Source organism: Lepidochelys olivacea, assembly GCF_965140295.1.
Source record: "Lepidochelys olivacea isolate rLepOli2 genome assembly, chromosome: 10".
NCBI classification, from domain to species: Eukaryota; Metazoa; Chordata; order Testudines; family Cheloniidae; genus Lepidochelys; species Lepidochelys olivacea.
Genome location: NC_140420.1, coordinates 84,606,112 through 84,632,391, shown reverse-complemented (window position 1 = coordinate 84,632,391; position 26,280 = coordinate 84,606,112). Strand labels below are relative to the sequence as shown.

The 26,280-nt window shown below is 46.5% G+C and overlaps 1 protein-coding gene across 3 annotated transcripts in view; it reads right to left on the bottom strand.

The window, feature by feature from the left end:
- ZNF710 (zinc finger protein 710) overlaps positions 1 to 26,280 on the bottom strand; it is a 50,989-nt gene that overhangs the window by 14,557 nt on the left and 10,152 nt on the right. Inside the window, exons 1-2 of one of the 3 annotated variants that reach the window (XM_084641499.1) lie at positions 4,572 to 4,803; positions 683 to 780 (exon numbers count right to left, since the gene is read on the bottom strand). The exons of 1 other annotated variant lie outside the window; for it this stretch is intronic. The gene's annotated coding sequence lies outside the window, so the exon portion shown is untranslated. Of the gene's footprint in view, positions 1 to 682; positions 781 to 4,571; positions 4,804 to 26,280 lie in introns of those variants that run through there. One more of the 3 variants, XM_084641498.1, reaches the window with a different exon arrangement.

Sequence of the window (26,280 nt, the reverse complement as noted above, 5' to 3'; positions counted from 1 at the left end):
AAGGAAGGATGTGATCGTCCCCCACAAGCAATAGTGAGTCACAGGGTCCATTCTGGAGCCATACCAGCACTGGCAGGCAAGATCAAGGAAACAAACTTCTGAGGGAGAGGTGCAGGAAATGGGATGCATGGGGGGGGGGGGCTCCCACTGGGGACAAATCAGGAGAGGGACTTTAAACAACCAAACCATTTTGTTTAAGCTGGGGAGAGGTTCTAGCCAAACTGAGCCAGACTCGAGAGTGGCTGGGAGCTACAGAGGCAGGTCCAAGGTCTGTCCCAGCCCAGGGCAGGAAGCCGCACAGCAGCACCGCCCGTAGGGCCAGCACGGCTCTGGAGTGCAGCAGCAGTGCAAAACCCACTTCCTCCCAACACATTCAGCTCACACACTGTGAGCCCACCCACTTGTTCCTTAGAACCAGGGAGGCCGAGCTGAACCTCACTCCAGCGCGGAGACAGCTTTGTTAACATTTGGGGAAATGACTGACCCCTTACCAAGTTCTGCTGCTCCGACTCAGGAAGCCTCGTGGGCCTGTGCCCTGATTTACAGATAGGACCTTCTCTCCTCACAGTGCACCACAGCAACGGGGCTACATCTGGAGGGAGCAGCCTTTGGATGCACCCTAGCATGTGCACATCTGCAGCTCAGGGTCCCTGCAAAAGGTTAAACAGAGCTTCAAACATACCTGGTCAGTCTCTAGACTAAGGCTGGCTACTGCGCTCTCCAAAGGACAGCTGGGCACTTCTACACATCAGTCAGAATCCCTCCAGAGCTCCTGTTCCTCTAGGATGTGAGAGAGGAAAGAATGAAATGCAGAGCTGGCAAGCTAGAGGACACAAAGCAAGCCCAGAGCAAGGATTCACCAAGCCTCCTGTACGAGTGCTTCTACCAAAGGCAATATGTGACCAGAGCTAGGTCAGCCTTTCCTCATGTTCAGTGTTTGGTGAGGAGGGAACGTCTTACACAGATGTAGCTGCCTGGGAAGAATTTAAAGTCTTACCCTGGGGTGGGGGAGGGTGGCCAGTGCAGAGAAAAGAAAGCCAGACAAAAACAGAGAGAAAGAAAGAAAGAAGAGACAGAGAAGGAGGGGCAGGGAGAGAGTGGAGACAGAGAAACAAAGAGAGGAGAGGGAGGATGGGAGAGAGGAGAGAGAAAGAGAGAAAAGGGGGATGGGGAGCGATGGAAGGAGGAAGGAGAGAGATGGGGGAGGGGGAAGGCAGACAGCGAGGAGAGAAGGAATGAGAAGCAAGCAGCTGGAAAGCAGGAACCGTGGTGTATGCAGTACGTTACTGTCCCCCAAGGCTTCTTGGCCAGGGTCTGCTCTGACTGGCCCTGGGGTAAATCCAGAGTAATGCCTCCAAAACGTGAAGGAAGTTCCTGCAGACCCACAAGGCAAAATCCGGCCTCTAGGCCCCAGGGAGTGAAGGATGCCCATTCTCTGACCCACCAGTGCCCACTCCCTCCCCCAGCACTAGCTGTTCATAGGACTCCAGACTAGGTCACATCAGCAAGATCCCTCCAGCTGGACAGAGCAAAGCTTAACTTCTCTTTTAACCATCCCCAATGTCTCCTAGCAGACGGCTCGGACACTGCAGCTACCATGGGGTCACAGCCCTTGGGCCTGGCACAACGGTGATGCTACCAGCTCCAGATCTCAGGGCATCGAAGTGCTGGTGGCTCCCAGTGCAGCACGGCCTGGGCCCTACAGCACCTGGGCCAGTTCAGCTGCTGCTCCAGAGCATAGAGCATCAGGGCACCTGAGCGATGCAGACATAGGGAAAGTCAACTGGAGATTGCCAGAAATCCACCTTTCCTTCCCCACTCCCACGCTTTCTTCACCAGCTCTGCAAGCCGCACCCATCTGATCACTTAGGCAGCTGAACTTCATGGTTCATGTTACTCGTGGACCCCCAAGGAAACCTTCTCGCTCCCCACGTCAGCCAATTGCCCTGCCATTCAAGGAGGGCCAGACACACTTGGAAGCCACCAGTCCTTCTCTCTATTCAGCCAAAGGAATCAAAGGCAGCAAGACACCTGCTTCCCACGAGAGTGCGTGACCCCCTCAGCACCGACTGACACTTGCCAGGCAAGGGAGAGAAAGACCAGGGACTGAACACAGGTCCCCAGCACAATGGCGTCACCTTTTAGGCCACCCAGCTACTTTAGGACTGATCTCTGTATTGTAGATACTCCATCTTCTCCTGTCCGAGTGGCGTTTCCAAAGCCATGATCCTTAAAGTTTGGAAACGACTGCATATCAAACATCAGATCATCATTGTCACATGTGCATTTCCTTGGTTCTAGCTCAGCTTGATGTTTCACTCAGCAGATTACACCCTTATGCCCCACAGACACATCGGCCATCAAGTAAAAACCACCATCACAACCCATACCTCCAGCCAATCTTGCTAAGAGGCGACAGAATCCAGCTCCCCTCCTCCCACCCATTAATCTATTTGTCAATCATCACAGAACTCCCTCCTAGCATGCACCACGGGAGGCAGGGTCTCCAGACACCTTTGCCAGAAGTTGAGAGCAGAGACTGGGATTGCAGTGACAAGAAGTCCAAAACCGAGGCATTTCCTGGGAGGAAATGGATCTAGATAACTGGCCTTAAGAAGCTAGTCTATATAATTCTCAATGAAAGTGATGGGGCTAAAAGCAGGCACTAGGTTCCCCTTTGCAGGGCCTGAGACCAGCAGGGGTGGGGAGCCAGAGTTCTCTTCCCTGGACTTTGCAAGAAGGAATTTGAAATGATTTTGAAAGGGGAAAACCAATTCCCTGTGATAATCTGGTATTATTGTCTGGAGTACAATTGAAATCCTGATCCGAGGTGTAGTGGACCAACCCACTTCCTCGCTACACGAGTGTCTCCAGCCTTGGCCGGGATCAACACGAATGGAGGAATCAGGCCCTTTTCAATGCACACAAGGGAGAGATTCCTGCCAACCTGGTGATGATCATGGACACGCTTTTCCCAGCAGCACCTTTAAACTGACTCCAGCCATTACACCCTATTCAGCATCCCATTGCTCCTGGTGCCACTGAGAGAGTGCTAGCGTGCATAGGAAGGGTTATGCAAAGCGACACATTCAGAACTGGGACAGCCCTAGAGAATAGAGGGCAGGGAACAATCCTGCACCATTCTCCAGGGCTGGGGGAAGAAGGAGGGAGTATGAACTACAGGGGACCCAGCAGGTTCTCTCTCTCTCTCCAGTCCTATGGGAGCAATCCTTTCCCTCTGTGGCTGTAGGGGCTCAGAGGCAGAGGCACGGAGACAGCCCAAAGACAGGAGGAGGAGAGCGAATGACATACACACTCGTGCTTCTGATAACAGGACAAATGACTAACAAAACCCTTCAGCACAGAACAATTTGGGATTCCTACCTCCTGACACTGTCAGGACATGGCTCCGCAAGCCGTGCAGAACTGACTCAAAACCCTTGCTTGTGTATGCATAAATCAGTCCTTTGGACTTTTCTATGACACCCATCTAAGCCCCCACCCGCAAGGTGACAGGTGAGGGAGCAGAGCAAGACAACTCCAGTGTTAGCCACTCGGACAAGGGAAGCAACCTGCAGAGAGGTTTTCTATGCACACTTCAGAGGGAGAAATGGAGAATCAGACAAACGTCGTGGTTTCTCTTCCTCACTTTTAGTTTCCTTTTTGTGCAACCTTCTCGATTGTGCCCCAGACGGAAGCCTGGGAATGGCTCTTTTCAGCAGACTGACCATTCATCTTATGTGGTGGCAAAGTGCTGGGTCAGTACAGCAGCCTTTCAGCTGCAGAGATTGGACTCCAAACCTTCCTTAGCACCACGTACGAATGTGGTTGGTGCTCCAGTCACAGCACAAAGCTGCTAAAACAGGCCTACTCAGAAATGGCCCCCAACTGAAGCAGTCGAGATTTCAGGCCAGGCTCCGAGAGGACCACTGACAGAGCCAGGTGGGAGCTCAGCTCTGAACTGCACGAATGCTGGTCAGAACAGGGGAGTGTCAGCTGGGATTCTGCATCGCACTGTGTCTTGCCCAGCGCTTCCATGGATTAAGCCGAGCTCTAGCCAGTGAGGTCAGCCTGTTTAAAAAGGAAACTAATGAGTCCTAAAAGGGATCTCTACTTAGAAAGCCCCAAACTGAGCTCTTTATGTTCTTCTCCCCCCGGCACCTTTCCCCAACCCCCTTCTATTCAGGGCTTGAATCTCAGCTTCACCGATTCCTGGTCTCTCCAGCCCACACATCCAGGCTGTGCCTGAGCCATGCTGCTCTCTCCAAGACCTGGCCTTTCCTTGCGATCCACACAAATGAAACTCTGGTCTAGGCCCTCATCAGCTTGCATCTCAACTATGCCAACCTTCCCCTCTGGCCTGGACACAGGGGTCGAGCTCCCCTTTGCACCCATTCAGAATGCTGCTGCAAAAAATCGTCTTCCTGCCTTGTTGCTGCAGGCATGTTGCACCCCCATCCCCACCACTCGCTGGTAACCCCCTCCTCTTCACCCCTCCCCCTGCCTTCAGCTGACCCTCCTTCTCCCGATCACTGGTACAGCACAGGGAGGAAATTTGCTCCAATACTAACCTTTGTGGCAGCGCAGCTCCCAGGCTGCTCTTCCATCAGTTCAGATACAGTAGTTCTTCCACTATGCCACACATGTGGATCCTTGGATGGATCTTTTATGGTGCTACACCAAAAACTTTAAACATTCACATGCTTCCCCAGTCTTCCTGGTCATCAGCCACTTACTTATCGAGAGACTTCCCCATTCCACTCTGGGTAACATTTCTTGTATCAGAGGAGCAGCCGTGTTAGTCTGTATCCGCAAAAAGAAAAGGAGGACTTGTGGCACCTTGGAGTGGCATGCATCCGATGAAGTGAGCTGTAGCTCACAAAAGCTTCTGCTCAAATAAATTTGTTAGAGTACTTGTGGCACCTTAGAGACTGTTTCTTGTATCGTATTCCCTACAGCTGAAGCTACACTTACATGTCTGGAAGGTGCCTGCATCTTCTCTAGAATCCAGGAGTGTGCGTTTCACTGTCCTCTCATCAGGATCTCCTTGGTTTCCAAAGAGTTTCTGAATGTACTGGCTGAAGGCACTCTATTTCTTTGTCTCTTACTTCGCAATCCTGGGGCAGACGCTATTGGGGCCTGCAGAGGTTCTCATTTCCGGTTCTCGTGTGGCTATTTACTTGGGTCTTTCTTCTCCCTCTTCTGGGAAATAGCCTGTGCCCGGAGTTGTGACATCTCTTCCCTGCTCTTCTTTGTAAAGATTGATTGCTAAAAATTAAATGTTTCCTCAATGTGCCTTTTGTGTTTAAAATGCCCCTTCTCAGTCATCTCCTTAAATATCTCCTTTCTGATCTCCTGTTCACTACACATTTGCATGGTTTCTTATGTAGATTTTTTTTGGTTCCCATTTTATTTTTAATCACTCTGTTTACCAGTTCTCACCTGTTCCTGGAATCTGATGTCTCCATTTCTTTCATGTACTTTTTAAATTTTATTATTACACACACGCCTCTTTATAACCTCAGGTGTATTCCTTGCTAGAAGCCAGCACACACATTCTGTGCTGGAGAGAGATTCGTTTATCTCTGGACACTTCCCATTTCCCCTCCCCCTCCATTGTTCTGACAGTTTCACCTAGCCCTTCCTCTCATCTGAAATCCTGTCCCACCCAGCTTGCAGTCCCAGGCAACTGCTCTGCCAGCCCCAGGTTGGCAGTTAAATCACTTGTGTTCCAGAGCAGCCTTAGTCAACGCAGTGAAAGTTTGGAGCTGAGTTCTACAAAAGTCCACCACTGGCTTTAGATCCCTGAGTTTCAAAAGCGTCGAGCTCCCACCATTACAGCTGAAGTCAATGGCAGCACCCTATGGGAAAAAGCCCTTGAGGATCTCAAGGTGAGCACCCCAAAAATGAAGGCATTAAAGGGAGTGGCTACTTTCTGAAAAATTTGACCCAACTCTGTCTGTGGTATAGAGAGGTTTGGCCTGAACCTTACTGCATTTGACCAGTGGGATTGGGTAAGGGAAGGATGTGTGTAAGAAATTCTTCCTTATCAAGTTTATAAATCAAGGCTCATCTGCCTGATTGCATCATCTAGTGCGCCTACTCTTGGTTGATCTCTCAATGTTACTCAACAGGTCCTTGTTTTCCTCTAGCCCCTATTTCCTTAAACGGATTCCCCCTTGATATAGTAGCCTGTGAGAGTCCACACAGTTGAGCTGCTCTCTCCTTTACGCTCTGCATTGGCCAGAACACCCTTTGAAGGATTGTTAATCTAAATATTGCAATACAATTAAGTTACACATGTGCATCTGATGAAGTGGGTTCTAGCCCACGAAAGCTTATGCCTAAATAAATTGCTTAGTCTCTAAGGTGCCACAAGGACTCCACCTGTGCTTAAGTACTTAGGTAAATTGGGGCCAGAATGAATGCTTTGCCTAGGATGTCTCTCTATCTTGTTTCAGAATCTTCCTATAAATCAGCCCAAATAAAACTCTAGCAGGGATACAGAGACTGTTGGAATGTAGAGGGAATACAAAGACGGAGCGAGTGTGGCTACTTGAAACAGACCAATGAAGCAGCATGGACTAGCTGTTCCAGACATTACACAGGCCTATCAAGCCAACCAATTCAAAGCAATGGGGTGCTCTCGAACATGGGGGCTTGTCCTCACCAGACGCACTACCGTGGTGCTGCGGCATGGAGGCCATTGCGCTGATGTAGCGCATCTGGTGGAGACGCGCGACGTTGAGGGAAGAGAAGAGTGCTCTCCCGTCGACGTAACGACGCCACCACCACCGGAGGCGCAAGCGACGTTGGCGGGAGAGCGTCTCCCACCCAGGGCGCAATGCAGACACCGCTCTAAGTCGACGTAACTTACGTCGCTCAGGAGGGGTGGGTTTTTTCACACCCCAAGTGACAGAGTTACATCGACTTTAGCAACGGGGAGACAAGCCCTGAATCTTCACTGCGCAAGAAAGTGATGATAACGCGAGTACAGCAGTTTTTACTGCAAGATGCCTTCCAGAAATGGGTACCCACCCTCTGGCAAAAGCTCTTCTCTGCCTTAGGGACAGAACAAGAGAGAATCCTTTTCCCTGACCAGTGATCCCTACCCATTGTAAATAAACCAGACTGTGACCTACACTAGGAGCTGGTGTTTTAAAGAATGGAAGAGGAAGGGAATTTGTATAGTTGGCCAGTTGCTTATCAAATAATTTGTGGGGGTTTTTTTGTTTTTTTAAAAGAACCAAATTTAATTGGCCCAGCGTCTCCAAATTAGGCATTATGTATTTCAACTTTTTCGGTAACTGTTTTGTAGAGAAAGTTAACCTTAATAAAATCAATTGCTTCTGGATAAGGAAACAAAACTAACTTCAGCCTTTGGCAAAATTTCCTGACAAGGGAAGAGCTGGATGACATTATGATAAAAAGAAAAGGAGTACTTGTGACACCTTAGAGACTAACCAATTTATTTGAGCATGAGCTTTCGTGAGCTACATGCATCCGATGAAGTGAGCTGTAGCTCATGAAAGCTCATGCTCCAATAAATTGGTTAGTCTCTAAGGTGCCACAAGTCCTCCTTTTCTTTTTGCGAATACAGACTAACACGGCTGCTCCTCTGAAACCTGTCATTATGATAAAAGGATCTGGAAGGTGAGTTACCAACCACAACTGCAGTATGAAGAGGACACCAGATACTGCTTCAGTGGCACCTTACACAGCAAGATTAAAAATATACACAGGTTGCGTAGGGATAGATGTTGGGGAAAGAGGTGATTTTATGTCCGCATGGCTGTCACGCTCAGCTGGTAAATACTGCGATGTAAACCAGACCATGAATGATCTTTTGGCAATTCTGGCGGGGATCCCTAGCAGAAATGGTTACACGCCAAAGAGCGAATAGCTGGTCTTTTCATAGTCACTAGACTATTCATAACCTCACCCTGCAAAAGAAAACGCTTATCCAAAACTAGAGGAATGGTTCCAAGAAATACGGAAGGCAGAAAATGGACAAACAGATACTTGGTTAGCTTCCCCTGCCCCCCCCCCCCAGACAACACACTTACGTGCAAAAAAGGCTGCATTTGACAGGTTTTTTAATGTTAATAAGTTTACTCATTAACAGACCAAAGCAAGCCCACTGAAGACCTAATTGTCTAGGCTTTTTTTTTTTTTTTTTAAATGTGCAGAAACAATTCCTGGTGATTTCAGGAGGTTCATCCTCTAATACCCTGCCCACAGAACAACGTAACGATCAGCAAAGCACAATGTTTCTCTAAACAAAACAAAAAAAGTGAAAAGCTCAGTTTTGAAACCATAACCATTGCATTTCAAATGTGTATATGGGAATGATTTGTAAGCCTGCTTTTGCATCCTACACAGATAGTTGTTTTTTTTAAAAAAAACTGTTCTTGTTCACTTTCCTATTTATCTAAGGGCACAAGTTCACACCAGGTCCTCAAACTCAAGGATAGATGGTTCCTTCTGCTCTGTGTTTTGATAATTCGGATTTTCCTTTACTGCTTGTATGTGTTTTTCATACATCTTCTTAGATAGCAGACCTGATTAGGCAATGAGTTCTGATAAATCTGTATTCTTTATTTATTTATGGCAGGCATCATCACAGTATTCCAAGTTCTTTTTCTTAGAGTGTGAGCAAGTGCTCAGTGTTGGGAAGAGGTGCTGTATCCGTAGTTTTTGAGCTATGCAGGATTCTGACAAGAGGCAGTAATTCTAGCGAGTGGGAGCTGTGAGACAGCAGGGGAGCAGCTTGCTTTCTGCCTTTGTCTCCAATTCTTAAAGCAGAGTTGTTCTCAGGGACCTGGGAATTGGTACTAGATGAAGATTCCTGAAAGAAGAAATTATCCTGCGTGCTGCTTAGCAATCTCTGTCCCATAACTGGTGTATGTCTACAATTAAAACATGCCCAGACTCTCCCCAACCACTGATTTTTAATTGGGAATCTGACCTGCAAGCCCCAGACACACACTACTGCTCAACGGCAGGGCAATGCTGGTGTCAAAACAGGATTCTGTTGTGGGAATAAGGAGCAACAGAACGAGCAATTTCAAGCCATAACGGCTTCATTGCTCCAGATCAGGGCAAGGCCCATCAGTGAGGCACAAGGGAGGGACGGGGAGGAGAAAGCTTTTATTGCCCCTCCAGTCTCCAGACTTGCGCACACACTCAGTGGAAAGTTGCATTCCAACCTAGGGGCTGCAGCAGTGTCTCTGGGCATGCTGACACTGCCAAGAGAAACCTACAGTGCTGAGTCGCACACTGATTTGGGCTTGCGGGGCTAGGGCGGAGGGCTAAAACATGCAGGCATCCTACTTGGGTGTAACCTGGGGAGGGTCTCAGAGCTTGGGCTCCAGCCCAAGTGGAAATATCTACATGGCTATTTTTATCCCTGCAGCCCAAACCCTGTGAGCCCATGTCAATTGATCTAGGCTCTAAGACTTGGTGCCACAGGTTTCTCTCTGCAGTGTAGAGATACCCCAGGAAGCTAGGTCATTTGCTTTAGCTTGCCTGTTACCATGAAATAAAATTGCACATGTGGCAGTCTGGCTAGCTCACAGATTCCTACAGTGGAGAGACCACAGCTTAGACAGATAGCAAAGACGCAAAATTCCCTTGCCACAGCTGTACTGTAACCAGTCGTCTGTTTCCATCTCTACTAGATTCTTCATCTTCCCCTGCCCCAGTAACAAAACCTTCACTTCTAAGGAAAAGATTCACGTTCAGCTCAATTTTATTGTTTATAAGCTGAAACGTGCCTGCAGACAATCATCTGGAAAAGACACACATGGCACCTCCCTTTCACCCCGAATTCTGAGCTCTCTTCCTTTCACACTCCTGTGCTTTACCGAATCTGGCCCCAATGTAGCATCCAGTTTCCAAAGAAAGCCTTCTTGGACCGGATGAGAAGTGTTTCAGCCGATGGAAATTCAGCTTGTGAGGGGTCAGTGTATGAGGGGTAGCAGAAGCCAAAGTAATTTCCCTCCAAGGGAATGGAATAGTGATCCAAAATACTCTTGTGGCATCCCAGGGAAAAATATTCAAGTTTCTTTTTGCTAGTTGACCCAGAACTTCCCCCTCATTTCCCTTTACTGTTCAGAATTCACTCACCCTCCTTTACCAAACATTCATTGTCTTTACATTTTTTGTTCCCCCACCCCCAGTATCTTCCATCCTTGTCTCCTCTCTATTTCTCTCTTGCTCTCTCATTCTTTCTGTTTCCCTAGCAACACCTCTCTCAGCTCTGTGGATCTGTTCCGTCTCACTCTCTTATCTTTCTTTTTTCTCTTTCATCTATCTCCTAATCTCCTCCTCTATTCCAAACCTCTCTGTCCTTTGCTTGCTTTCTCTCTCGCTTTTCATCTCTTCCAGTGTCCCCTCTCTGTCTCTGGCTTACAATTATCTGAACCTCACTTAAAAACCCCCTCCAGAAAACATAGAAACTATCTTCATTAGCCACTGTGCTACCAATTCAGCTCCAACCCTTCTTGCAGGCCATCTGCACCGTCCAGACCCCCTACAGATGTCAGGATCTGATTGGTCTTAAACCCAAACATGCACCCTGCCTGCCTAAAGTACCAGACATCCATCCTCAGGTTCGCAGGCATGCCCTTTATTCCCACACCCTCAAGGAAGCAAAAGGGAAAAGAGAATTTCCAGTTCACTTATTGCTACTATGAGAAGTCCAGGATCCAATAAACAAGTATAAATATCTAAACGAGTCATTTATTGCTCCATATCCTTCTAGTCTAGATACATGGTAAAGGGCCTTCACTTTGCCTTACTTTCACCACATAAAGCAGGCTTGCAAACACACCTCTACTTTACCAGACCCTCCCTCACAGAAAAAAAACAAACAAACAAAAAACACTTCCTCCCCTGGCCCCCCTGGTTAATCTCAACCTCATGCAGTATAGGCACCTAATCAGCAAGCCCCCGCCCTGGACCACGCTGCAAGGTGGGGGTTCTATTCCAAAGGGTGCGTGTGTCCCAAGCCATTCCTGAATTTCCATTTGTATCTAAAGGAATCCAAAACCAGGGAAAACAAAGTTTGGGGGTGGGGGGGAAGAGACGGGACGGACACAAATGCCATATGAAAACAAATACAGAACTCAGAGTAGCAGCCGTGTTAGTCTGCATCCGCAAAAAGAAAAGGAGGACTTGTGGCACCTTAGAGACTAACAAATTTATTTGAGCATAAGCTTTCATGAGCTACAGCCCACTTCAGCAGATGCATGATGAAAGCTTATGCTCAAATAAATTTGTTAGTCTCTAAGTCCTCCTTTTCTTTCTTCAGGAAGTGGAGAAGCTGTGAGAGGGGCTGGGTCTGACTCAGCACTGCATAATCACTCTCAGTTGACCAGCATTGTCTAAGCCAGGGGTGGGCAAACTTTTTGGCCTGAGGGCCACATCTGGATATGGAAATTGTATGGTGGGCCACGAATGTCAGAAAATTAACAATTCAGAGATATTCAAATAAAGATACATTTTAGTGGAAATAAACATTAAACCTTACTTACGATTATAAAATATACCATCATAACAAAGTATTACAATAATTAAACCAAAAACTTACCTCCTTTCCACGCCCTCTTTGATTAATGTGAACAGTGTAGCTGGCACTCCCTGGCCAGCTCCTCTTTGTTTTATCCTCAAAAATGGAAAATTAACCCTACTAAAACAGCAGAGTCACCGAAGCCAACAAGTTGCAGGCTCGTGGGCTTGCAAGCTCGAGGCTCTTATGGCATGTTTGGGTTGTGCAGGTGCAGTAACACGTGTGCCCTCACCCAGGTCCCACCTGAACGTGTGGGAGCGTCAGGCAGGCAGAGCGGGGCAAGCCCCTGACCCCGCTCCCGGGGGGCCGGATGCGGCCCGTAGGTTGCCCACCCTAAGCTGTACAGCAGCCACGCCATTAGAACAGTTCATTACCACATGCGTCATCCGCAGAAGGTGAAATGGCTCCACCCTGTGCTGTTGTGCAAAGATGGCGCCAACTCAAACCCTGCCAACTCAAATCCTTCCCCAGCCAATGATCTGCCTCCGCCCAGGGCTGCCCCAGCCTCCTCTCATCCACACGTGGGAGACAGCCCACCCAAATACTACAAGATTTCTTCAAAGGCTTCCCTACTTATCAACCACATGGACGGGACCGGTATGCTGGTAACTAGCACGTTACTATGGGGCACCATGCTGATCCTCCCTGCTCAACCCAACAGACTCCTCCATCAGTTCAGCTTTTCCTGTTTTCTCTCACCCACAAGTACTTGGGATCCCAAAAGCAACCACCACGGAAACACCAACCTTTGCTCATGGTTACTGTTCTGAAGAACACCCTCGCTTGGCAACCCCTGGCAGAGTGTTTGGGAACCGTCACAGGCCTCGTTGCGGGCTTGCTTGATGACTCTGGGTAGTTGTGCTGCTTGGTAGAAACAAATCCGCTCCTTGACCTTCTACAGCCTGGATCGGCCATGGTCAGCCTTCCTCCCACCCCAGTTCTGCTGCAAGTGAAAACTGCAACTACTAGGAGCTTGCACCTAATCTGGACAACGGCAGGTAAGATACAGGATGAGGTTTGTGCCCAGCTAATGCACAGACTAGGTCGTGCACTGTCCTATTGGCTAAACAGAACCCATACTCTGGGCCTACCATTACTTCAAGCCCTGCTTAAAGCAAAAGCATCAACAGCTGGGAAGTGAGCTCTCTCCACCCGGGAGCGTGTGATGAGCACTGTACCGCACCACTGCTCAGGAACTGCACTGCAGGGATGAAAGTCAAGAGATGGCAATGGAGATGGTCTTGAGATTTAAAAAACTTAGTCAATATTGATGGTGTTCTGCCAGAACGCATCTAATGAAGTGTTACTAAATGGTGACCGACTTGTCCCAGGTACTCAAGTCTCTTACTTTCAAATCTAGAGGGACAAGGTGGGTGAGGTTGTATCTTTTATGGGACCAACATCTGTTGGGGAGAGAGAGAGAGAGACACACACATGAGCTTCTGAGCCACACAGAGCTCTCCTTCAGGTGTCTCTAACATCCTGGGACCACCACGGCTACAGCAACACTGTCTATTTAAATCTAGGGCGTTCCACTGCTGCCCTTCCGACGTGCATGATGCCCCTTGCTCAGTGTTACCCCACTAGACCATGGTCACCCAACCAAGCTGTGGCAATCCCCTCATTCTAAAGCCTAGTGTCTGTCAGACCAAACAGTCTGTGCCTTTCCAGATCAGATGGACCGTGTCAGAGGGGGAGGAGCTAGTAAGCGGAGGTGGGTGGGGATGGGGAGTCAGTTGCTCCTCTTCTGAGCCCAGTCTTAACACCAAACACCACATTTCAAATGGAGCAGGGAGCAAGGCAGAGCCCCTATAAATCTATAGGCCAAAGCATTTCCATGGAGTTCTCAACATTTGTAAACAATCTGGGGACAGACTTTGTTTATTGTTATTTTGAGAGAGGGAGGGAGGATGGATAAAACTATCCCAGGACTGACCAACCCAGCACTACTGTCTTAGTACGTTCACTTTAAAAGACCCCTAATACAAATCTCTCCCTTGAAAAACAATTTTTGCTTTTAAGTGAAATAAGCAGGGAAAGAAAGACTTTCAAGTTCCTCTTTACTGAAACGACTTCTCTTCTACTCACTCCCTTTCCTCTCTGAAAATAGAAGAGCTATTCAAAAAAGCTGCAAAAAGAAAAAAGGAACTGAATAGAGGAAGGAGGAGAGAAAGAATGGAGCCCCAAGGGGGTGGAGAAAAACAGAATGAAAAGACAGCAAAAGTAAAGAAAAGAGATGAAAAATAAAGGAAGGGGAAAGACAGACAGAGAAGCTTTGAAAAGAAAGAATGCTTCAAGCCTGAATACAGTGTGCATGAAAAAGGAACGCTTGAAAAGAAATAGCCACATGAAATGACCTCTCATTCACAGCCTGTGCCAATCACAACTACAATGGAAATCCTTTCTTCTTTTTTACATTCTCTCTTTTTCCAGCGGGGGCAGAGGAAAAGGGAAGAAAGGAGAGTTAATTCTCAACATACCAGAAAATAAATCTGGTTGTTTCTATTGCAGCAAAAAAAAAACACTGAGCCACTTTTAAAAATACCCCTGAATAAAATTACACAAGCAGATATGTAAGGAAACAAATGCAATGCTGTACACATATGAGAGGGTTTCTTTAATAAGGATTCTCTCTCAGTTATGCAAAGCTTCCCTCAAATTAAAAGCACGGTGCTTTTCCTAGTAAAATAATGGAACAAATATTCAAAGAAAAAAAATCTGTAAACAACTTGAGAGTAACACAGCCATGAGAAATGCTCAGCACTGGGAGTGGAGAAAGAGCGAGCTTGGCCAGAAAATATGATGGATGCTTTTGACAGAGCTACGAAGTCAGAGATCTGATCCTGAGACATGGTCTGTCAGGATCAGTTCCCATGTATGAAGGGAATGTAGTAGAGGGAATAGAGCTGGACTTTGGTACAGCACTGATACAATAGCTGGACTTTTATTTGCAAAAATTTCTTCCAAAGGGCTTGTGGCTAAGCACTACCACAGCAGCTCCTGGCTGGTGGCCTGGAGACAGAAAAGCAATGCAAAATGGTAACCAAATGAACTGAAGGAAGGTGTCCAGTGTGGCCCTGCATCAGCCAGTGTTAGATCCCACTTCACTCCCAGGCCATCGTTGAAGACATTAAATAAACAAAACATTCTATCTCCAGTGCCCAAGACTGAGGGGTGCACGAACTCTAGTGAGGAGAGAGAAGTAATTAAAAAAGGACACAGAGGTTGTCTACACTAGGAACTTATGTCACTAGAACTACATGGCTCAGAGGTATGGAAAATCTACAACCCTGAGCGACGACCTAGCTGCTGGTGTGCACGGGAGGGCTTCTCCCATCGACACGGCCACAGCCTCTTGGGAGAAGCTCTCCCATCAGTGTAGCTAGCTCCTCACTAAGTGCTATGGGGTGCTGCTGCAGCACTGTCTCCGTAAGTCAGAGGTGTGGAAAGGAAAGAGTCAAACAAGATTCAACTTGGAAAAATATAGTTAATATGCCTAGAGAAAAATAATCCAAAACACAGATCCCAACCAGAGGGAGGGAGGGATCTGGAAAGAAGCGTAGATCTTTGCCTGTTGCAGGTGTGACAACAGACAGCAAATTAGATATGAAGTTACAATGTAATATGGCAGCTTTGGTCAGCATATGAAGAAACAGCCTCATGGAGTACAGAGAGGATAAGTCCATTCTGCAGGGTACTGATGTGCCCAAGCCTGCAGTGGTGCGTCACTTCTGGACACCTCAGTCCCAGAAGGAGACGAATCAATTGGAGGACTCAGAACAAGAATGACTGGGGGCTAAAGGCATCAATTTACAAATAGAAAAGGAGTACTTGTTGCACCTTAGAGACTAACCAATTTATTTGAGCATGAGCTTTCGTGAGCTACAGCTCACTTCATCGGATGCATACCGTGGAAACTGCAGAAGACATTATACACACACACAGAGACCATGGAACAATACCTCCTCCCACCCCACTGTCCTGCTGGTAATAGCTTATCTAAAGTGATCATCAAGTTGGGCCATTTCCAGCACAAATCCAGGTTCTCACTCTCTGCCCCCCCACCCCCAAACTCACTCTCCTGCTGGTAATAGCCCATCCAAAGTGACCACTCTCTTCACAATGTGTATGATAATCAAGGTGGGCCATTTCCTGCACAAATCCAGGTTCTCTCACTCCCTCACCCCCCTCCAAAAACCACACACACAAACTCATTCTCCTGCTGGTAATAGCTTATCCAAAGTGACCACTCTCCCTACAATGTGCATGATAATCAAGGTGGGCCATTTCCAGCACAAATCCAGGTTCTCTCACCCCCCACCCCCATACACACACAAACTCACTCTCCTGCTGGTAATAGCTTATCTAAAGTGATCATCATGGAAATGGCCCAACTTGATGATCACTTTAGATAAGCTATTACCAGCAGGACAGTGGGGTGGGAGGAGGTATTGTTTCATGGTCTCTGTGTGTATATAATGTCTTCTGCAGTTTCCACAGTATGCATCCGATGAAGTGAGCTGTAGCACACGAAAGCTCATGCTCAAATAAATTGGTTAGTCTCTAAGGTGCCACAAGTACTCCTGTTCTTTTGCGGATACAGACTAACATGGCTGTTACTCTGAAACCTGTCAATTTACGAATAGAGATCTAAGCAACTACCTCTGTATACCATGGCTAAGCAATAACGAAGGGGAAACTGAAGTCTCCAGCCATCAGTAGCGTGCACAGATCAAGCAAGGAGAGGAACGATTTGCAGTGGTTGGAGAGAGTCTCACTAAGAGCGATGGGATGAAATGGTGGAGTGAAGTGCTACTTCTTCACGCAGACTGCTGCATCCATGATCTCTGCTGCTGCTTCTGCCTCTGCTGTCTCGTGGTGATGGGCTCACCTCCAAATCCACAGATTCACAACTGGACAGCTTAGTTCCCCTTGCCCTCCAATCCTGTATCTCACCCTGAACTGAGTGCATTCAGCAGGGAAAGCCAGCATGCTGATCAGTTAATGGCAGTATGTAATGTGGTTTGCCACCAGCCAGCTAAAGGCCAGGAGGAAGGTGATGGCCAAGGACTGCATCTGGGTTAGCTGATGGAGTTCAGCCTTCCATGTGCTGAACAATGGCTGGCCAGGGAGGCTCCCCCCACACCTCGCAATATTGCCACTTCTGCTGCTGTGAAAGGAAACAGAAAAGCCCACCGTGACCCTGGGACTGACCTCAGCTAGCAGCTGTTCTCAGGTTTGTGCCTTGTGAATAGTTGGTCCTAGAGTTTCAAATATTGCATCACGAGTACCTAAAAGGGCAGACAGTGATATGCTGGTATAGAGCGCACACACCAGCCTTTGGGCCGCAGCCTGGCAAGAGATTACTGATGAGCTGTTCTGCATTTGGTATTCTCGGTCCTTTGCGTTACACCTTTGGAAGTAACCTTAACTGTAATTACCCTGTCCTTTGGGAAGGAGCCAGGTCATGGCTCCTCGGAGCTGCCTCATGAAGTCACCACACCAGGAGGGTCATCGTTTTCTCTCTCCCCTCACTCGACTCCACAGATAAAGTCAGACAACACAGGGAGACAGATGGCTATTGAGGGACCTGCACTGGTGCAGTGCAACAGGGGAGAGGCAGTGCCGTCTAGTGGACAGGGCACTACAAGAGGGGGTTTCTCTCTGTCTCTGCCACCAGCCTATGAAGCGGCCTTGAGCTAGTCATGTCCCTGTTTGTTCTCCCTTTGGCAGTTTGGCCTAGTGAGACTGTAAACTCTCTGGGGCAGGAACTGTTTTTTTTTTACTACGCTTGTACAGCACCTAGCGCATTGAGGCCACTTGGTGCTACCCTACAATTGGAGTGCTTTTCATTTTAACAAGTTAATTAATAGGCCACTGGAGAATCTGTTCCATCCAAAACTTCTAAGAGCTTCAGAAATCAACCACTCTTCATACCCAGGAGCAACAAACCCATTTGCTGACGTTGTTAACTCTGTGGGAGACTCCAGTAGAGGCCCCGCAGAGATGAATCACAGCCCGCAGAGTTGGAGTGGGTGGGGTTGGGCCAAACAGGATTGTGGCTGCAACCTCGCATGCCATGTCGCAACACCACCCAGATTTGGAGCGGGTGGGTGTAGGAACTCCTGAGCCCGGAGCTCAGGCTACTAGTGGGGGGACGGCCTGAGGGGGAAGAACAGGGTTAGCCCCTGTGAATGGAGATCACCAAGGAGAGAGAGGGGCTCATGTTCTGGCTCACCAATTAATTTCCAGTTCAAAAGCTGTAATACTTAGGAGACAGCAACCACCAGTCCCTTGTACTGGTAACTTCCAATGAGTAACTCAAAGACAGCAAAAAGCAAGAGGCTTCTGGGCCTGAAATACAATTATTTTGGAGTGGTCATGATAAGAGCATAAGAACGGCCATGCTGTGTGATGCCAATGGTCCATCTAGCCCAGGATTCTCTCTCTCACAGCCGCCAGCGTCAGATGCTTTGCAGGGAACGAACAGAACAGGGCAATTTATCAAGTGATTCATCCATTGTTGTCTAGTCCCAGCATCTGGTAGTCAGAAGGTTAGGGACACCCAGAGCATGGTGTTGCATCCCTGACCATCCTGGCTAATAGCCATTGGTGGACCTATCTTCCATGAACTTCTCTAATTCTTTTTTGAACCCTGTTATATTTTTGGCCTTCACAAAATCCCCTGGCAACGAGCTCCACAAGTTGACTGCGTGTTGTGTTTGTTTTAGAGCTGCTGCTTATTAGTTTCATTGGGTGACCCCTGGTTCTTGTGTTATGTGAAAAGTCTTCTGAAAAATCCTTCATTGGTGGAAGTGTGTTGAAAACAAACCCTAACCAACAGAGAGAAGACACTGTTTCAGTTCCCCAGTGAGCTAGCACACCACTGTATGGCAAAAAGGGGGAATCCAATGGATACAGTGTATTTAGATTTCAGAAAGCCTTTGACAAGGTCCCTCACCAAAGGCTCTTAAGCAAAGCAGGCAGTCATGAGATAAGAGGGAAGGTTCTCTCATGGATTGGTAACTGGTTAAAAGATAGGAAACAAAGGATAGGAATAAATGGTCCATTTTCAGAATGGAGAGAGGTAAATACTGGTGTCCCTCAGGGGTCTGTTTGGGACCAGTCCTATTCAACATATCGATAAATGATCTGGAAAAAGGGGTAAACAGCGAGGTAGCAAAATTTGCAGATGATACAAAACTACTCAAGATAGTTAAGTCCCAGGCCTACTGCGAAGAGCTACAAAAGACTCTCAAAATTGGGTGACTGGGCAATAGAATGGCAGATGAAATTCAATGTTGATAAATGCAAAGTAATGCACATTGGAAAACATAATCCCAACTATACACATGAAATGATGGGGTCTAAACTGGCTGTTACCACTCAAGAAAGATCTTGGAGTCAGTGTGGACAGTTCTCTGAAAACATCCACTCAATGTGTGGTGGCAGTCAAAAAAGCTAACAACGTTGGGAATCATTAAGAAAGGGATCGATAAGACAGAAAATATCGTATTGCTTCTTTATAAATCCATGGTACGCCCTTGAATACTGTATGCAGATGTGAAAAAAAGATTTGTTGGAATTGGAAAAGGTTCAGAAAAGGGCAACAAAATGATTAGGGGTGTGGAACAGCTGCTGTATGAGGAGAGATTAATAAGTCTGACTTTTGAGCTTGGAAGAGAGACGACTAAGGGGGGATATGAAAGAGGTCTATAAAATCAGGACTGATGTGGAGAAAGTAAACAATGAAGTGTTATTTACTCCTTCTCATAACACAAGAACTAGGGATCACCAAATGGAATTAACAGGCAGCAAGTTTAAAACAAGAGGAAGTATTTCTTCACACAGCGCACAGTCAACCTGTGGAACTCCTTGCCAGAAGATGTTGTGAAGGCCAAGACAGGGCTCAAAAAAGAACTAGATAAATTCATGGAGGATATGTCCATCAATGGCTATTAGCCAGGATAGGCAGGGATGGTATCCCTAGCCTCTGTTTGCCAGAAGCTGGGAATAAGCAACAAGAGATGGATCACTTGATTATTCCCTGTTCTGTTCACTCCCTCTGCGGCACCTGGCATTGGCCACTGTCGGAAGACAGGGATACTGGGCTAGATGGACCTTTGGTCTGACCCAGTCTGGCTGTTCTGATATTCTTATGCTTTATAGCCTAGAACCTACAGTCCTAATGCAGTCCAAACTCTGATTGCCTGCAGTGGGAATTTTGACTGCACAGAGAGAGTGCAAGATTAGGCCTAATTTACATCTGCATGAAAGAACTAAGGGAGGCCTTATGCCAAAGGAAAGAACAGAGATGTTCCATGCTCCAGTGGCCCTTCCAGAGATGCTTGCAAACAGACTCCTCGCAGAGCAGCTCCCTTTATAAGCTCAGAGACTCATATTGGTAATAGGCAGGAGCTTTCTACCTTCTGCATTTAAGACCAAACCACATGTTGTTATGCATACAAATGCCCAGAGATGCAGTAAGCCAGGATTTGGCCTTCCATAAAGGCAAACATGCCAATGACAGTACAGTCTCCCGAAGAATCCACCAGCCAATGGGAGCAGGAGGCAGCCAAGAAGCAGGCAATCACACTTCTCAACTCAGTCTAAACTGTCCCCAGGCACAAGGAGGATGAGCTAGAGAGGGATCGCCAAAGAGATAATCAGACGTACTGAGTTCAGATTACGAACAGGAACATTTAAACTGACAGTCTTCCTGGTGGGGAGAGCAATTAGATTATGGGGAATGAATAATCTGAATAATTCTCTCCTACCACTGCTCCAAACCAACTTGAAACTTACTGGCCCTATCTGCTCCCCTACTCAAATATTCCTTGGAACCAAGTGGCTCAGTGAGCCACCAGCTAGAATCTTTGAAGGCTTACATTTAGCTGCAGTCCACAGGTAATTCATAATACCTGGAAGGCCCTAGAGTTTGCTGTGGGAATACTCCTTTGGTATTGACAGTAACAGCATTAATACTGTCGAGTTTGTTAGAAGTTCAGGTGGTGTTGACAACTACATCGTTCAGCAACTCCGTTCTCATTCCATGTTATTGTATCACTGGTGTAAAGTCTAATCCAATGTTACACTAAATATCTGCAGCGTTCAAGGGTTTTGCTGCAAGTTACTATAATAAGTCCCACTACAATAAAGGGATCGTCTTCAGAAAAACAGCAAGCAGGAAATGCACCTCTTAAAATGGAATAAGCAAATGTCCTTTCTGTGACAACAAAGAGTCCAGAGAATAAAAGTCGGACAAAAGCTACGTCTGTCACAGGAGGAATCCTGAAAACGACAAAAGAAAAGGGCTCTAGTTTCCTAATTTAATAGCTGTCTGTAGTGGAGTGAAACCCTCAGAACTTCCACTCCACTAAGCACCCCACGGTTCCCATGTGTACGAGAGAGACACAGATGAAGCAGTCAAAGGAAGTGGTGCATTCATAGCCCATGTGTGCGGCAGAACGAAGAGGCCTTCCACCGGCCTGCACAGGCCAGCACAGAGCGGGTCAGGGAGGCCACTGGGTCCTTTCATACACCGATCCATAATAATCTCCGTCTTTGACTGGTGGGGCATCTGAACAGAATACTGTGCCAACTGTCCTGGATGCATTTTATAACCTATTTTTGTCGTTCGAATCTTGAGATATCAAACCAACCTGTAGAATACAACTGCTTTGCTCCTCAAGGGATGTGAAGTATCAATCCACCACCACCAAGCACATTCTGAAAACACTTCTAGAAAGGATGTTGGGTCGTACAGTGGAAAATCCAATGGCTGGCTTAGGTTCATGGGGATCAGCTCCCAGGGTGGGAAATTTTTATTATTATTTAAATTGTTACAAACACATTACAAATGTTTTAAGGTTTCTCTTGTCTGTATATGTGCTTACATGTAAACGCTGGGGATACTAAGTATGAGCAATTCTTGGTATCTTCTGAACTTAGAGGAACAGCGTGACCCTTGTGAGTACAATTACTGTGACTGTGTGCACAGGTTTTAAAAGATCAGTCTCTGCCTGTCTCTCTGGCGTTGAAGGAGGCCTTATAAATACACAGAATATCCAACTGCAGAAATCATTTGCTTGTGCGTACACCTTGCTGATAATCATGAAATAAAACCATTCATAAATCAAACACCTACGGTCTTCAGCAGATGAGCTCCAAAATGATCTTACTGGGGTTCCATAAAACATGCTGAATGAGCGAAGAATACAACTGGGAAAGACAAGAATGAGTCCAACCCTCCTCGTTTAATTCTGTGACCCAAGAGGTTCCTTTCAATTCTACCATCTATGATTCTGTCTTCTCCAAAGGAATTTCTCTTGAGTGCCACAAGAGCCTATGAATTCAGAGCCCAGTTCTGCTTCTCTTACACCGAGTAGCAGTTCCATGACTTTTAAGGTTAGTGTCTACTCACACGGTAAAGTGCAACTCATAAATACAGGTCTTAAATAATAAATGCCTGGCCAAGGAGAAAACATTGTTGACTCTCTAAACTGAAGGACAGCAGGACAAGTGAGGCAGGCACTAGTCAATTCATTCCTGACAATAATCGTTACCCATTTCAGGTCAAGTGGTTTGCATTGCACCACAATACATTAGTATTCATCTTTTAAAATTAACCCTTTTCAAGTAAGAAAGCTCAAAAGTGGAAAGGCTTCTATCAGGGATCATAGGAAGAATTCAATAATCTTTGCTTCTTCATATTCCATCTGGAAACTATAAACACCTACCCACAATCCATCATCATTCAAATTACAATCAGCACTTCCGAGAAAGGCAACTACTTAGCTAGAACCCGTCCTGGAAATCTGCACAGCACGTTGGTGTTTTCCTAAAAAGATCCTTGAGGCAGTCTGGGAAGAACAAGAGAAAAACCCTGCCCCACTACAGAGGGGACAGGTGTCTGACTGCTTGCTCTTTCAGCCCTGCTATGCTGAACTAGTGTGCCCAACTTTCTACTCTGAATAATTCTAGACTATTAAAGCTTATGTTGTGGACATGTCTGTATTAAAAAATGGGACAGCTACAATAGAGGCTTAATGGAATTGTGCTGGAAAGATGGGAGAAAGGAAACTAGAGAGAGAAAGTGTCAAAGTGACAGCACGTTAGAGAAGAGCTAGCATCCATCTAGAAAGAGAGTAACAGAGTATTAAATTTTAAACAAAGACCTCCCCAAGGGAAAACATCCAAATGCCCTCCTGCAGCTTGCTCCTTTTATTTCCAGTGCTGTTAGCTGCAAGCTCACAGAAACCGAAATGTTCTTAATCTCAAGAGTTAGAAAAAAAATCCACAGAGCAGCTGGTATGTTGGTTCTCTGCAGGGGATACTGCTCCCCCAAAATTTCCAGCACCACCACCATTTCACCACTGAATGGCCACGGAATAAGCCCAGGCTTTTGACTCATGTCTTCCTGGATGAATAGGGTGCTGGGCCACTGGTCACTAGATGGGATGTTAGGAGAAACAAAGGGAGGGCTTGGGGGAAATATATATATATATATATAAAAAAGGAAGAGAGGGGAGAGACAGTCTATTGAAATGAAGGAAAATATAGACAAGCAGTAAATGTCAGTCAGTGGAAAGGAAAAATGGCAAAGGGGGAAACTGTCTGGAGCCTTGGAGCACATACATACAAACATTTGCTACCAAGAAACAGGAAAGATAAATGTAGAACAAGCAAGCATTTATCCTTCTGTAATTCTATCACTCCTTCCTCCCTCTTTCTCGGTCACTCACTAGATCACCTATGAATATGAACTGCAGGTGGACTTCAAGCCTGCCCGGTTTCTGGATGCCATAGGCTGGGCCTTGATATTTATCCAAACTTGGAGACACCATGATTTTGGTGCATGAAAATTACCCATAAAAACAAAGCAGATGATTGTGCTGGCCTTGGTTTAGGAGAGGAACTGCAACACTTCTCTAAGAGAGGATGTTTAAGATTTCAAATAATTAACTAACAGTGTGCCTTAAGACTTAAAACAAGCCAAGTTTTTAATTTTTAAACAAGACATTTATTAATGTACCCATCAAGACCCAAGGTCAGAATTCTTGGTTTCCCTGAAACGACGGTATCGGAAGCTGCTGGGTCAGGTGGATCACGGACCAGCAGCAAGCTGGGTTTGGGGGTGCCCAGTTGCCTGGAAGGAGAAGAGCTTCAGCCTTGAGGAGTGGAGATAAAGCTCCTGAAAGGGAGCCTGCTCCCAGGCCCAACCATATTTTAAAAAGGCCAGGGGCCACAATCAAAACATGGGGGCAGATTTTGTCCTGCCCCCTTTATGCTACCCAGGGGCCAAAGGAGTGGAAACCTTCCCATCCTCTGTGTGAGGGAGTCCCCAGTGGGCACAGAGCCACAAAAGGTGGCTTACATGCCTTCCTGCCCACAGCGCTTGGTTCAGAGCCCAAATCTGGGACGAATGGACAGAGCAGACTACACAACGGCTCTCTCCATGGAGTGCATGGTCACTTTGGAGACCACAGCCAGCTGGCACAAGTCAGAGCACCCCCAGCCTACACTCATGGCTGCAGCAGAGAATCAGGGCACCAGACTAGCTGTTGTTTCTCAGCATTGCTCCTTCTGGGTGACTGGGTGGGAGAGAGAAGCCACCCTTCTAGGTTCCTCTCCTGCTTTCCTGAGAGCTCCAACAACCCTGCCATGCAGCAAGTTCTCCTGGGGAACCACTAAGCAGATGCACAAGGAAGAGGCAACTGTTGCTCAGAGAACTATCAGTTCTCACCAACTAGCTGCTCCTGAGGCTGCAGGGGAAGTGATCCTATTGGGATCCAGGTTCCGCCTGCCCACTGCTAAAGGGCCCCCCCCCCGCCCCTCAGCCTAAGGGGAGGATCCACAGGACCTGGAAGCCAAGTGATTCCAGGGGACAACTAATGAAATAACAAGGACAGGAGTGCAGTCAAAGGGTCAAACGAAGGGAACCTGACGGGGACACGGAGCAGAGAACCCCGGACAGTGCCCACTGCTCCTCAAAGGCATCAAGGGAGCCAACGGACGCCGCCCAGAGGAACTCAGCCCATATGTGTGAACGGATGGAGGATCGGAAATAGGTCCCACAGTCACAGGAGGCCCTGTCGACCAACCTCCTCTCCCTAGTTTTATAGATGCAGGGGAAGTGATGGGAGGCAGTTGGACTCATTCAAACACTTGGTTTAAAAATTACAGGGTGTGGCTCAGAAAACACTTTAATTAATAATCAAATTTGTATTTTCTTCTCCATATTGTCACCCGCAAGGGGCAGAGGTTGGACATCACTGATATAAAGAAAGGGGAGGTCAGTGTTGTCATCAACTGGTGCATGAGACACAGGTAGGTCAGATTATGGTCAGATTGTGATAGGCTTTAAAAACAAAAAAGTTCCTGCTTAGCTTTGCGTGATGCTAAAGGTGAACATCAGATAAGCTAAATCCAACCTTCACTTGCACGGCTATCCCTTAGAAGCCATTATCGTCCAGCAATGAGAGCCAACTTCTATACTTACCAGATCACTGACCTTCGGCTAATGGCGGATTCATTTTCTGTTTACCAAGCCAGAGAGTCATGCATATATATAGCAAATCCATTGAAAGGTCTCAGGAAATTTTCACTGGGGTGTGTGAATCAAAAACCTTTTCCTATGCATGTATGTTAACCAGTCTGTATAATAAAGAGTTTATCATGGGAGGGAGTTAATACAGTTTAGGGAAAAAATTAAAAAGGTCTAAAAGCAAAATTCAGAATGTCGTTTTTTTAAATGGCCAAACATAAAAGAATTGTGATGAAGATGACAAGTTTATTTTGGGGATACATTTTATAAACAAAATTACTGCCTTTACACAACCAAGTCATAAATTTCTGAAAGCAGGAGTCTTAATGGATAACACGGAAACCCTTAACCAAAAGCAGCAAGAACCACGGTAAGGAAAACAGCAACACACCATGAGAACAAGTGGAACACCAGAGGAAGAATCTTTGAAATGTGTAGATCTCTGGCACACATTGTGTAGATCTAGTCAGAAAAACCTCAGAGGCACGGAGGCCTGACTCAGGGAGCATCAAGAAGAGATGAAGAAAAGAAAAAGGATTTATTGAACTTTATCACTGTATGACAACCATGTAATGACCTAACTTGCATTAAGAGACTTTGTTGTGTAACTGTTGAAGAGAACACTGACAAAATAATACAAACCAAACTTATGTGCATCTGTTTGAGTTCTCTCCCCTGAAGAGGTCAGATTAGACAGCAGCTAGAGTCCGAAAATGGTCATATGCCATACATTTCCAAACTACAATAGGGGTTTTATTCTGATTCTTAAATATATTAAAGTACAAGTTCTCTCTCTAAAACAAATACCAAATAAATTCTCTAACACACACCAACGTCTACCAGAAAACACAAGTGATCTGTACAAGAGAGCAGATAGCTTTGTAATGCTTTTAGACATGAAATTCTTCCCTAGACCCTACAAATTACAGCCAGGTATCAATTATGTCTGGCCAGCATGCCAAGCTACCTTCACAGTCTCTCCCAACACCAGTGTGAATTAAACTGTGCTCAATAAAGTAAGAAATCTGCATGACAGAGCCAGATTTTCAAGTATAAAATCAATGAGCATGTACAAACATAGCTGCCTACCACCTCGCCTTGATAAATAAGTTCTTCCCCAAACCATCTCCTAATTAGAAGAAATTCGCATGGAAAGATAGTC